The sequence below is a fragment of the Chiloscyllium plagiosum genome, chromosome 12 (genome assembly GCF_004010195.1).
Source record: "Chiloscyllium plagiosum isolate BGI_BamShark_2017 chromosome 12, ASM401019v2, whole genome shotgun sequence".
Lineage (NCBI taxonomy): Eukaryota > Metazoa > Chordata > Chondrichthyes > Orectolobiformes > Hemiscylliidae > Chiloscyllium > Chiloscyllium plagiosum.
In genome coordinates this window covers 65,293,036-65,308,105 of record NC_057721.1, presented here as the reverse complement: position 1 = coordinate 65,308,105, position 15,070 = coordinate 65,293,036, and the positions used below count along the sequence as shown (strand labels likewise).

At 39.1% G+C, this 15,070-nt stretch overlaps 1 long non-coding RNA gene across 1 annotated transcript; it reads left to right on the top strand.

Moving 5' to 3' along the window:
• The first annotated feature begins 1,769 nt into the window (after nucleotides 1–1,769).
• LOC122555575 lies at nucleotides 1,770–5,918 on the top strand. Its single transcript, XR_006313310.1, has 3 exons — nucleotides 1,770–1,797; nucleotides 4,451–4,588; nucleotides 5,447–5,918. It is a non-coding gene; the product is annotated as an uncharacterized LOC122555575 (long non-coding RNA).
• Nucleotides 5,919–15,070: the final 9,152 nt, after the last annotated feature.

Here is a 15,070-nt window from a genome sequence, read left to right as displayed (position 1 = left end):
AGCCAAAAACCAACTTAACTCTGACTTTAGAATGTGATTAATTGGTTTTCATGATGAATATCAGTTGCCTGGTTTCTCGGTCAATTATTATGAGATTCAGTCACTATCATCATGGCTGTCATCAGTAAAGATTGCTTAGAACAGGAAAGCAAAATAGTTCTTTTAAAAATGTTTATATTCACAATTGTAAAAGTAAATTCATGTATTGTACTTGTGGAGCCACATGGTAAGGGTAGCACAGTGGCTAGCACTGCTGCCTCACAACGCCAGGGACCTGCGTTTGATTCCAGCCTCAGGCTGTGTGGAATTTGCACATTCTCCCTGTGTCTATGAGAGTTTCCTCTCATAGTCCAGAGATGTGTAGGTCAGGTGAATTGGCTATGCTAAATTTCCCATTGTATTCAGGCATGTGTCGGCTAGATGAATTAGTCAGGGGAAATGTAGAGTAATAGGGCAGGGGAGGGGGGATACTTCTTGGAGGGTCAGTGTGGACTTGATGGGTCTAATGGCCAGTTTCCACACTGATGGGATTCGATGAGTAGATCCTTTTAGGACTCAGTAACATCATCAATACCACAGGTGACCAGACATGTAACTTACAAGCCTCCACACTTTCACCCACTCTTTAGCTGGCAATTATCTCCATGGGCACACTTCCACATGGAATTGCTGAAGTTTATTTTTCCTGGTGTGAGGACATTAGTTTTGGGGCTAGCTTTCCAAACTTCACAGCGGCACCTGCACCATCCCCCATCTGATCCTCTTCATATAATTGCTCGGATATCAGTAATACAGTAACGACTATGAGGATCAGCTCATTATATATTAATCACAGCAATTTGAATCATTGCAGCTTTAATTGCAGTAGCTATAATGGTATTTCTCTTACTTTCAGAGGATTACTTTTAACAGCAGCAAGACTCACTTCTAATTTCGTATGTATTAATATTAATTGCAAAGGAAGCAGTGCGCCCTGTTGATTTATTTAAGCGACTACAGACTGAAAGCCTTGTTCTTCGCCCTTTCAAAAATACGAGCCCTCACTAACCACAACAAAAGCGAACAGTGGAAAAGGTCAGACCTGGGAAGTGCTATTTGTTTTCACTGTAACAATATCCCTCACTTACCACCAGCCCAACTAGCAGCCGGATCAATTACTACTTGTCAGCTCGAAACTTGACCTGGGAAATGAAAGAAGGGCACGACCTCAAGGGAGAGACAAAACTGTGAATGAGTCGAAGTTAAGGGTTAATGGTGCAAATCTCTCTCTCTCCCCCTCTGTGCTATTTTAAGGATCGATAATCACTCAGCGTGCTCGCTATTTCATTCATCAGAGAGGGGCTCGTAATACAGGCCAGTCAAAAGAGGAGGTTTAATCGCAGATCAGGTTGGATTACCCGCCAGTTAATAATTGAAGACCAGAAGATTTTATCCACGTTTTATTCTGCCCACTTTACCACTTAAGATGGCTTAATGGCACGCCGTGCAATAACGAGAGAGAGAAAATCCCTGTCCCCTGGTCTCGTGTAGTTTCCCTTACAAACTCTCACTGGCCACCCGGCGAAGTTGCTAAAATATGAAAAAGTCAGATCATCCGAACAACGAAGAAAACGAAGTGCAGCAAAAAGTGAAGCAATTTTAACCAGTTATGCAAAAGCAAACGGGGATAATTTGTAACACTCCACACTGCAGAACGAAAAATTGCAACACTCAATTAAATATAAACATAATTAATTGGGAGTCATTAGAAGATGGCAGTCCAAAATGGGGGAGAAATGAGCTGCAGTAGTTGTAACGGTATGCCTCTCGTTTTGTGTTTTTGACTCCCCTTGCTATCCCCAGCCTGACTGTTGTAGGGCCAGGTGGAAGATGCTGTAACACTGATGGTTAACTTGGAATCACAATAGGACTGTGTAATGATTGAGTATTCATGTACACAAGATTTTGTTTTAGATTCTGATTGAAGAAATTATTATTATTACTGTATTCCTTCTGATTTTTTTTTGTCCCCGATGTGAGCATGAATGACAATTTATTGCTCACTCTAGCTGTCCTTGAGAAAGTGATGGGGAGCCACTGCCTTGGATTGATATGCACAATCCATCCCAGTCCATTTGGTACCCCCACATTGCTTATGATCGTCTGTAATGTAGACCTGTGCATTGCCACTGCAGTAGTATAAAGGACAAAACAATCTTAGATTTTTAATTCCATTTTATGGGTTATGGGGAGAAGGTGGAAGAATGGGGTTGAGAAACATAATAAGCCCTGATCAAATGGTGGTGCAAACTTGATTGGCTAATTCTGCTCCTGTGTAATATGGCCTTATAAACATTCTGCTCCAGTTCTTCTGATAATGAATTGAAAAATATCCCAAAAAATGTAAGCCAGTCACCAGTTTCTGTAGATGTAGTGATGTGAATCCCCTCCTCAGTTTCTCAGAAGGTGCAAGTGGGTCACTCAGTCACGGGGGACAGGCAAATACAGTGGCGATGCATCATGTGATATTAGACAGTGACTAGACATTAGGCAAGTGTAGGGAGTTTGAAAGTCAATCCTGATTGAATTCACCGGGGAAACAAAGATAACGATCATGATCATGAAACGGAGAAAAGATAGAACAGAAGCCAGCTGTAGAGTTTTTAGGATAATTTTCATTTTCACCAATTGGAGCTATTATTGTAAAATTGGTCCATTTTCATTTTAAAGATGTCAATGGGGCAGTAAGTAAGCAGTTTCTACAATGGGCAGGTAAATTGTTCCAACAGATTACCACCCAAATGGTGAAGGGGTAAATTATTCCCCTTTACTTTTCTCTCCTTAGAAGCTCACCCATGATCACTCAGCAACAAAAACAAGGGACCCGAGCTCTGATCCATCTGATTATTTAGCTCAGAACAGTGCCAGCTGATGTCACCTATAGCACCAATCTGAGAATGTAACACAATAGCACATACTTAGGATACATTCACAATCCTCTTTAACATCAAAGCAGTTTTTGCTACACTCTGCTGCTAAATGTTTCTTGTTAGTATGGGTATAGCATTAGATATTATCAAATCACATTGAACTCTAGACCAACTGGAAATCTGCAGCAATGGATGGTATGTCATGGTTTGCCAAAGGCAGTTTGGGCTCAGGGAGGAAAGAGGAGTGAGTGAATGGCCATGCTGGGATAACATCATCATTTGGTTTAGCAAAATCAATAGTATTAATAACACATGAATTGGAAATGCAGCCCATTCATTCAAATTTAGACATTCCATTATATCCATTGCGTCATAACATTGTAATCTCTAGTGTCTTCTGACCACAAAATCCAATAAGCTCAGATCAGGTTTTGGAGAAACCAAAATGCATCTAAACTTAAAATGAACTTGGGAGCAATCAGATTCTTTTCATTTGTCCATAAATTTCTTCCTTTGTTTTAGTCTGAAGATGTGAATGTGGGTGGAGGAAATTCTATAAAACAACAGTTTGATTAGATAATTGAAAATATATTTATTGGTTTGATGTTTTATTTGCAGTGTCTTTCACTTGTTTTTTATTCCAGTACAAAGTATTAACATTTAACGTGTTTCTTCTCATTGTAAAATAGCTATTTCCCTCTAAAACTACCTCATACTAAACATTCCTTTTAATGTGCCTGTTACCATTTCAGAAGCTGTGCATCAATTAAGGAGGAGTAAATGTGTTCTGAATTAATAATTCTTTCTTTAATTGAATAACAGGAAAAAATGTTACGTTTAAGAAATCCCAAAGACTAATTTCCCTTATGGGTTTTAGACAACATGATTATTGATTATTTGATAGCACCGTGACATCCTCAGAGATAGAATGTCTTTTTAAACCAGAAAATCCTTGTAGCTCTAGCAATTCCCATTTGTTGTGAGAAATACATTTAGTTTCAGAGTGATGTGTGCGTAGTTATTCTGTTATTGAAAGAAAATGTTTCAAAATTGTGTTCAGTCTAATTGTCTCTTAACACTGCACATTTCTTGCAGGAAGTGACATCAATTTTGTATGACAAGGAGAAAGGCTTTAATTGCATCTATTATTTAATAAACTATCTTCTCTATCCTTGGTACAAGAGGGAGATTTTTCTTTAAGGAAATTGAGAAAGACAGAACAACTGATTGGTTACTATTATCAGACACTAATGGGTGTCACATCGATAAGACAGTAACAGGATATCACATTTTAGTGCTAACTACTGCACTCTCTTTATGTGATCCATCATTATCACACTCAGGCCACATTCCCTCTTGTTTGTAAATTTTTAATCAGTCAAAAAAAAATTACCCGAGGATGATTCACATAGGAGCTCTGTCCTTGAACTTAAGCAAAGCTTATTGGATGATATTCAACAAAACAAATAGCATCAGAAACACTAAAACATTTTTCAAATTTACAAATTGTATTAAACTGGCCCTTTTTTGAACTTTGCTAGGATCTCCTGTTTTTATCAGTATCGAAGGCAGCAGTCTTGGAAAACATTGATATGAAGAACCTCTGAAATTCTGAAAGAATGTCTTAATGGACCAGTCTCATTTTCTGCGACCTTCTTCAAATGTAAACAACTAAAAAGGTTAGCATTTATTTATGTCTTTACAATGATTTTGTGATTTTCATTGTCCAAGTTAATTCATCTGCATAATAATAACAAAAGCAGTTTTCAAAATGGTTATATTTGTTTTAAGAAAGGAAAATAAGTTAAATTTATTCTAATTCATCTTCATGATCTGATAGCTTGAGATGCTCTGGGTCAACTGTAATTCATTTCCCTGAAATAAATATTGGACAACTGGATGGCTTTTAATTACTGAGAAAACTTTGTTGTGTTGGTCACCTGTATACAAGTAGTCAAGATACTGTATTCGATTGGATGCTTTTTCTGGAGCAAGTAGATGCTTTTAGATCTATGTGACCTATGGCAGACTTCCTAATGCCCAACAATCTACCTAGCTATAGCAAATCAAAAATAACACAAACCATTTATACTTTCAAAAATGTTCTATCTCAACTAAAATCATAAATGAAATAATGAGACAGGAAATTCTTACCAATTATCCATTCTGAGTAACTGAACTGCATTTGTAATTATAGCAAGAGGATAAACTTAACAAGAATGTATTTTATTTGGCCAAATATCCAGTTGCAATGTTTGTTAAAACAGAATGTCTTCTTTTTGGCACATCTTATGAACATAAAATTAATGCACTCAGCAGTTTCACTTATCATGTATTTAGAATGCCAGTTTCTGCTTAGCTTTCACTTTTGCCTTATGTCAAAGAGGAGTATCAGAACAACGCAATTTATCATAACCTTGAACTGAAATACAAATGGAATCATGTCTAAAAGACTAAAATGTTTTCCCAAATTTTCTTAACTAGGATCAATGGCCAATAGTTTTATCTTTCCTATTTGTTAACTGTGTGCCTCTCAGGTTGAGGGCAGCCAGCGCCAAGAACAAAACACTCCATTTTGGGTTGCTGATGTTAGCATCAAGTGTTCGATGCTTTCTCAATCCTATGAGGTCAAAGAATAGCACAGTGTTGGATGAATTGAAAGTGAATGGTAGCGTGCAAAGGAGGAGAAGATCACTGAATGAATGGAAGTGGACCTTTGAAGGGATTGGAAGCCAAGATGAAAATTATGAAATCAAAATTTTGAAGAAAGAAAGGCAAGTCAATAAATACCACATCCAACGATACTTAAGCAAAGCACTACAAACCAGTCTGAACATTTTTGTTTTCAACTTGTGTGAATGAATAGAGTAAATCCCAGAAATGGAAATGCCTTGAAAGAAAAATGGAATTGGTTGAAGTAACTGTAATGCCAAAGTGTCCATACAGTCTCCACGTCCATGTGGAGATAGTAAGGATTGTAAATGCTGGAAGTCAGTCAGTAGATGTGAAGCTGGAAAAACACAGCAGGTCAGACAGCATCCAAGGAACAGGAAAGTCAACTTTTCGAGCTGAATCCCTTTGTCAGTACTGGGGGAAGGGTAGATGGGATGGTGACAGGTGGATGCAGGTGGGGGGTTATTGTGAAACGGAAAGGTGAGCCGGAAGATGGGCAGGTTAGGAGGCTTGACATGGGATAAGGCTGGGGGAGGAGGGTCCTTGAAGCTAGTGAAGTCGAAAATGGGCCTCGAAGTCCCTCCTCCCCCAGCCTTATCCCATGTCAAGCCTCCTAACCTGTCTATCTTCATGTTTACCTTTCTGTTTCACCCTTCCCACTGACCAATCACAATAACCTCCTCATCTGCATCCACCTATCACCATCCCATCTGCCCTTCTCCCAGCAGCCCCTTCCATTTACTTCTGGGCTGCCCACCTCTCCCCAGTCCTGAAGAAGGGGTTTGGCCCAAAACATTGACTTTCCTGCTCCTCGGATGCTGTCTGACCTCCTCTGCCTTTCCAGCCTCACATCCATTGGCTCCATGTCTGTATGAACTAGATGGTAAATTGCCGTTACAGGCACTTTTGCTCTGAGTGCTAATTTACAAATTCCAATGTACATCGCTAAGGGAGCTGCATCTTAATGAGATGCAGATGACTGACTAAAGTTTCTTTAGGATATGATTTTGAACAAAATAACTAAGAATTTAAATCGGTTTCAACCACACCTTTGTAATGTTTGTATCTATAGGCACGGCATAGTGACAGGGTCTGTGACCCCGGACTCTACTGTCTACCCTTCCACTTCAAACTATTTCTTTGTATGGAATGAACATGATGTGTGTGTTTGTGTGTGTGGTGTATAAAAGTTAGAGTTTGTTTTTCATTGGTTTACCTTGACTAGATTAGCTGCGATAAAAGATTTATCTTTTCTTTTCAAAAAGAAAACTCAAGAAAATCTCTGTCTTGCAGTCATGTCAAGTAAACTGTAAACATTTACTGTATTGACAAATATATCTATTTTAGAAAAATGTGGTTGTGGCCAAATAAAGAGTGGGAAAACCTTACACTCTTTGCTTAACAAAAATCTATCTACTTCTGTCCTAAAAATATTCAAGGACAAATATGAATCCCTCCACCGTCTCAGGAAGAGATTTCCTTGATTTCAATCAAGTCCTCTCTCTCTTTTCGAAACTTCAACCTGACAAGCCTACCTATTGCCTCATAAGACAATGACCCCATTCCAGGTCTTAGTTGAGTAAACCTTTTCTGAACTGCTTCCAATATATTTACATCCTTCCTAAATCAGCTGTTCAATATTTGCACACTACTCCAACAGTGCCCTGTAAAACTGAACATTGCCTCCCTGCTTTTATATTCAATTTTGTTTACAATAAATGATAATGGTTTATTAGCTTTTTGAATAACTTGCTATACTAAATATTTACAATTCATGTGCATGGACAACCAAATCTTCATCTGACTTCTGCAATTGCTGATTGGTTAGATAAATAAGCTATTTTTAATTCTTCATGCCAAAATAGATAATTTCATGTTTTCCCCACATTATATGCCATTTGCCATATCTTTGCCAGCTCACTTATCTTTACCTTTTTATATTATCCTTCTGTTCTTTTCAGAACTTACTTTCATACTTCTCATTTTATAGTCAGTAAATTTAATCTATGAAATTTATATAAATTGTAAAATGTTGAGATGCCAGTGTTGGTCCCTGTGGCACACCACCTATTCCATTCTGCCAACCTGAAAAAAAACTTTTAACCTCCAGTCTGTTTCCTGTTAGGGAACCCATCTTTCATCCATGCCAATATGCTATCCCTCCCTCATGAGCCTTTATTTCTCCCAAATACCTTTGATGTGGCACCTTCTTAATAACTAAGTACAACACATTCATTGGGTTCATGTTTTCCACTGTGCATACTACCTCCTGAAAGAGCTCCAGTAGATTGGTCAGACAAGAGTTCTCTTTCACAAAACCATGTTTACTTTGCCTGATTAGCTTGAATGTATCCAAGTACTCTGCTTTACCTTCAATAATAATAGCTTCAGTGATAGTTATTAAGCTAACTGGCATGTGATTTCCTGGTTCTGTCTGCCTTGCTTTTTAAATAAATGACTTCCATTTGCTATCTTCTAAAAGGTCTATCCAGGAATCCAGGGAATTTTGGTAAATTTAAACTGATGCATCAACCATCTCACCAGCCACTATTTTTGAGACCCTAGGATGAAGTCCATCAGATCCAGGCACTTGTCAGTCTGCATTTAACACAATTTATTCAATATCTATTCATTTATTCATGATTGAAATTTCCGTGAGTTCCTCCCTTCTTCCATCTCACTATTTATCCTCACTTCTAGGATATTAATTATATCCTCTCTAGCAAAGATTGATGCTAAATAATGCTAATTCTTCTGACATTTCCTTATTTTCCATTACCAATTTTCCAGTCTCACATTCTACAGAACCAACACATGTTCTGTTAATGTATTCTTCTTTAAATATTTTGAAAAATTCTTATTATATGTTTTTATATTTCTGGCTAACCTTCTCTCGTACTCTCTTTTTTTCTCCTTGTTAGCTTTTTTTTGTAATTCTTTAAGTTTTTTTTGTGTCCAGTGTGCTGACCTTCCACCCATCTTTGTGTATTTGTATATTTTCTTTGAGTTTGATAGTATCTTTGACTTTTATACTTAACCAAGAATGATAGAGCTATCCCTTGGAATTTGAATTACTTGAGGGTCTATATCCATTCTGTATCTTCTGAACTATGCCCTTAAATGTCTGCCCATGTACATCTATTGACCTATCCCTTAACTTAATGTGTTAATTCGCTTTAGATAGTTAAAAATCACACAACGCCAGGTTATAGTCCAACAGGTTTGGAACCCATCTTTCATCCATGCCAATATGCTATCCCTCCCTCATGAGCCTTTATTTCTCCCAAATACCTTTGATGTACAAAGTTAAAAATCACACAAGACCAGGTTATAGTCCAACAGGTTTAATTGGAAGCACACTAGTTTTCGGAGCTTCACCTGATGAAGAAGCGTCGCTCCGAAAGCTAGTGTGCTTCCAATTAAACCTGTTGGACTATAACCTGGTCTTGTGTGATTTTTAACTTTGTACACCCCAGTCCAACACCGGCATTTCCGAATCATCACTTTAGATAGCTCTGCTTTCATGGCCTCATAATTCCCCTTATTTAAATATAAAGAAATAGTCTTGGACACATTCCTCTAACCCTCAAACTGAATGTAATATTCAATTATATTACGGATGCTGCTACCTAGGAGAGTCTTCTCCGAGGAGAGTTTCATTGCACTATACCAGTTATAATACAGCCTGCTCTCTGTTCTTAGAACTTGCTGTTCTAAGAAATTATCCTGAAAAACATTCTAGTAACTCCTCATCTGATCCATCGAGAATCCACCAACATCAATGTCCCAGGTGTCACCATTGACCAGAAACTTGACTGGATCAGCCATATAAAGACTGTAACTGCACAAGAAAGTCAAAGACTGAAAATTCCATGGCAATTTACCTACCTCCTGTCTCCCAAAGACTGTCATCATCTATAAGGCACAAGTCAGGAGTGTGATGGAATACTCCCCACTTTCGAAGTTTGGCACCATCCAAAATAAAGCATCTGGTTTTTTGGCACCTCAGCTACCACCTTCAACAGTTACTCACTCTGCCATCGAGATAAAGTGACAGCAGTGTGTACCATATATAATATGTATACAACTACACCAAAGGACAGATAGAGGCCATTTAGCCCATTGAGTCTACAGTGACCCTCTGAAGAGCATCCCACCCCTGCACCCCATAATTCCATATTTACCATAGCTAACCTGCCTAGCCTGCGCAACACGAGGCAATTTCCCATGGCCAATCCACCTAACCTGCACATCTTTGGACTGTGGAACAAAACCAGAGAACCTAGTGGAAATTCAGGCAGACACAGGGAGAATGTGCATGCTCCACACAGACAGTCATCCAACACTGGAATCAAACTCAGGTCCCTGGCACTATGAGGCAACAGTGCTAAAAACGGAGCCACTTGCCTTCAAATACAGTTTCAAAATCTACTACCCGGTACGACAAGGGCAACATGCACATGGGAACAGCACCACTTGCAAATTCTTCTCGAAGCCTCGCATCACGACCCAGAACTGATCTGCTGTTCCGTCCCAGTCGCTGGGTCTGAATTTGCTCACAGTATTGTGACTGCGTCCCACATGAAATACACTGCAGATGTCCAAGAAGACAGCTGATCATCATCTTCTCAAGTGCAAAGAGGAATGGGAAATAAATGCTGCAATGCTCTCATCCCACAATAAAATAAATTTATATTGAGGTTAACTTATAATAGGATCTGTGCTTATTGAGGTTTGGGGCTTGTGTCCAAAGCAGGCTGTGCAGGAGAATAGAGCAAAGTGAGATGTAGCCTCACAATGTCACTAATGGGCTTCATGAGCTGGACACTCCTGCTGCTCTTGAACTCCATGAAGTACTCTGAATTACATAAACATTTACAGCATAATAACAGGCAATTTTGCCTATCATTCTATGCTCTTCTTTGTGGTTCACACAAGCCTCTGCCCAACTAACGTTCCATCTACACCCTTGCCACAAACTATTCTGTTCCTTTCTGCATTATACGCTCATCTAGATTACACTGAAATACACCTATTCTAATCAGCTTAACTACTATCTGCAGCAATGACTCTAAGTCTGATTATTTTGTGAGTAAAGAATATTCTCTTGAATTTCTGATTGGATTTATTTATGACTGTCTCAAAATAATAACCATCAGTTATGCTCTCCCCATATGTGGAAACATTTCAGTAAAATATTAAATCCCTTCACAATTTGAAAGGACTCTACTAAATTGACAAGTAGCCTTCTGTTTCCCAGAGAAGAGTCCTCCCTTCCAAATAAAATGTTATGCTATTTGTACACACTTGAATCCTAGTTATGCCTACATTATCATGGGAGATGTGAAACTTTCTTTGTTCAGGTTCCACTCCCTTGTCTTCTTGTCCAGTATATTGATGAATGTGTCAGTGACTTCTCCTACTCTCATTCCAAACTGGAAGTTTTAATCAACTTTGCTTCCAATTTCTACCCTTCCCTTGACTTGACAGGTCCATTTCCGACTCAACTTTTCACTTACTCTGTCTCTATTTTTGGAGACAGTCTGTCAACCAATATTTACTTTAACCCTAATGACTTCCACAGTTATCTTGACTACACTTGCCCCCATACCACTGTAGTAAGGACAATTCCATTCTTCCAGTTTCTCCATCTCATCTGTTCTAATGAAGTAGCCTTCCATACTACAGTATCCAATATGGCATTCATTTTCTTCAACAAAGGATTCCCGTTGAGTATGGCTGACAGGGCTGTTACTATGTCTAGAGTTTAGATCAAAGTGGTGCTAGAAAAGCACAGCAGGTCAGGCAGCATCTGAGGAGCAGGAAAATCGATGTTTTGGGCCAAAGCCCTTCGTCAGGAATAGAGATGATGAAGGGCTTTTGACCAAAATGTCGATTTTCCTGCTCCTCTATTCCTGATGAAGGGCTTTTGCTTGAAACTTCACTTTTCCTGCTGCTGTATTCCTGATGAAGGGCTTTTGCCCGAAACGTTGATTTTCCTGCTCCTCGGTTGCTGCCTGACCTGCTGTGCTTTTCCAGTAAAACTCTGATCTAAACTCTGGTTTTCAGCATCTGCAGTCCTCACTTTTGCCTAGCTGTTACTGTGTCTATTATATTTCCTGCATTTCTGCACATTCAGTGGATCTTCCTCTACTATTACTGCCATCTCTAATGCAACCATCAAACACATATCCACCTCCCTTTCAGCATTCTGCAGGGACCATTCCTTCCTAGTCCATTTATCAGTTAATCCGAAGATCTCCACTCTTTCCCATGGCATCTTTCCATGAAAGTGTAAGAAATGCAAAACTTGGTTTTTTTTTTAATCTCCTTATCTCCACCTCCAACCCCCCACCACTGTCTTAGAATTTAATGTATTATATTTGCTGCTCGTGCTGTTGTGTCTTCTATGCTGGGGAGACCAAATGCATGTTGCATGACTTGTTTGAGAACACTCCATTCATTCTGACAAGATTAAACTTGAGCTTTTGTTGCTTGTCATTTTGAATCTTCGTTCCGATCTCAATATGGCCAAATAGAAACCTGAAATGACAACAGAAAATGCCAGAAATACTCAGAAGGTGTAGACAGCATCTGTACAGAATAAATAAAAACAGTTTGAGTTTCAAATTCATGACCTTCATTCTGATGAGAAGTCATTGACCTGTAACATTATCCAATCTCATATCTCTGTAAAAGACACAATTCTAACATTTACCAAGGACTAGCACCTCATCTTTCAATTCAACATTTTAGAGCCTTCACAGTCAATATTCAGTCCTAACCTCCTCATCCCTCATTTCTTTGTGGGGAAGCTGTTGGTGATGATTCTGCTTTTCTCATTAACACTTCTTTGATACCTGACTTTTTTTTTGTTAACTTGTCCTTTTATTGTCTTCTTTCATGCACCATCATCTTTTTGCCATTCAATGTTTCCTCCCTATCACAGTACTTCCTCTTTGTTTTCATTCCCATCTGCCACCTCAGTCTTTCTACTTATTTATTTCGTCTCTAATGTTTCAATTCATTAAGTTAAAGTACTAATTGTGTTCCTCTCAGATGTTGCCTAAACTACTGAATATTTCCAACAGTTTAGGTGTTTTAAAGAGGTGGACAAGTCTCCAGGACTTGATGGGATCTATCCCAGAATGCTGAGGGAGGAAGGTGAGGAATTTGCTGGTGCCTTGTACAAAATCTTTGTATCCTCTTTAGTCACAGGAGAGGACCCAGAGGACTGGAGAATAACCAACATTGTTCTTTTGTTTAAAAAAGGCAACACAGATAATCCAGGAAATTATAGGCTGGTAAGGTTTACGTCAGTGGTAGTGAAATTATTGGAGAGGATTTGTAGTGATAGGATTTACTCACTTTTGAAAAAAATCTACTTATTAGCGATAAGCAGCGTGACTTTGTACGAGGAAAGTCATATCTCAAACTTGAATTTTTTGAGGAAGTGACAAAGACGATTGATGAGGGCAGAGTGGTAGACATTGTCTATATGGACTTTAGCAAGGTCTTTGACAAGGCCCCTCATGGCAGGGCTGGTACAAAAGGTGGAGTCACATGGAATCTGTGGTGAGCTGTTAAGATGGATGCAGAATTGGCTTGGTTATAGAAGTAACAGTGGAAAGGTGTTTTTCTGACTGGGAATCTATGATCAGTAGTGTTCCACAGGGTCAGTGCTTGGACCTCTGTTGTTTGTAATATATGTACGTTATTTGGAGGAGAATGTAGTGGTCTGATTAGACAGAAATATTGGGGAGCTATGGCTACTGAAGAGGTTTGCTAGAGGATACAGCAGGATATACATAGGCTGCAGATTTGGGTAGAGAAATGGCAGATAGAATTTAATCTTAACAAATGTGAGTAATGCCTTTTGGAAGCTCTAATATAAGAGTGATGTAAACAGTAAATGACAGAACCCTAAGAAGCATTAACATGACATACTGAGGGATCTAGGGTGTACAGGGACACAGTTCCTTGAAAGGGGCAACACAAGCGATTAAGGTGGACAAGAAGGCATATGGCGTGCTTACCTTTTTGGTCAGGACACAGAGTATAAAATTGGCAAGTCATGTTGCAGCTGCATAGAACTTTAGTTCGATCACATTTAGAATATTGTGTACAGCTCTGGTTGGCACACCACAAAAAGATGTGGGCTTTGGAGAGGGTACAGAAATAGTTTATCAGGAAGTTGCCTGGATTGGAGGGTTTTAGCCATAAGGAGAGATTGGATAAACTTAGTTTGTTTTTATTTAAATACTGAAGGAAGAGGGGCAACCTTTATAGAGTTATAGAGATGTACAGCATGGAAACAGACCCTTCCTTGCCTTTCCAAATACATGTGCATCCTGTCCCTAAGGATTCCCTCCAACAACTTGCCCAGTACCGGAGCTCAGGCTCACCGGTCTATAGTTCCCTGGTTTGTTTTTACCATCCTTCTTAAACAATGGCACCATGTTTGCCAACCTCCAGTCTTCTGGCACCTCACCTGTGACTATCGATGATACAAATATCTCAGCAAGATGCCCAGCAATCACTTCTCTAGCTTCCCACAGAGATCTAGGATACACCTGATCAGGTCCTATATTCAGTGCTGTTCTCAATCATATTGTTCACCTGTCATCTTTATCTTCTTATTAACTTTTATATAAGTTTTGTCTCTCTGGATTTGTTTGTTCTACCTTTTTCCCTTCGATTGATTTGCTACATTGACTGCATGACTGTAATTGGAGAGGCATTCCCAAGAGAATGCGCTATAGAATGTTGACTGATCCCCTAAACTTGTATTTAAATTTAGAAAAGGTAACACTGTGACCAATCAGCATGCTTTTCTTATACAGTATAAATTGTCATTCCCTTTGAAATTTGGTATTCTGGTATCTGACCTGATGAGCCCAGGACAAAAAAACTTTGACAATACCTTTTTTCAAGCAATATGAAAGCTCTAGACTATACTTGAACTACCTGTCCTTTGTTCAATAATGTCAACCAATACTTCCTAACAGCAGCGTCTTTCTTGTGCAAACTACATTACTGCAACTGGCATACTACGTAACGTAGCCATAGTTCCAGAGAACCACTTTTTCATTTAGGTGGGGCTTTAACCTTCAGTTCACAACATTTCAGCCAAGAGGTGAGATTGACAAGGTGTTAATGTCAGCTGATGTGAGAACCCACATTGTTGGAGTCATTCTGCATTGTAAGCCAGCTGTCCAGCCATCACAGCCCAACCCCCCTCATTAGTAGATGGATGAGGATATTGTGCTGGAACCATGTACAGAATGCTGAGAAGCCTGATAACGTGGACATTAACAAGATGTTTCCATTAGTTGGAGCGTCTATGACCTGAGGGGACACTCTCAGAATTAAGGGATTTAGAACTCAGATGAGCAGGTTTTTCTTGTGACAGAGAGTGTTGAATCTGTAGAACTAATTGCCGCAGAAGGCTGTGGAAGCCAAATCATTGAGTGTATTTAAGGCAGAGA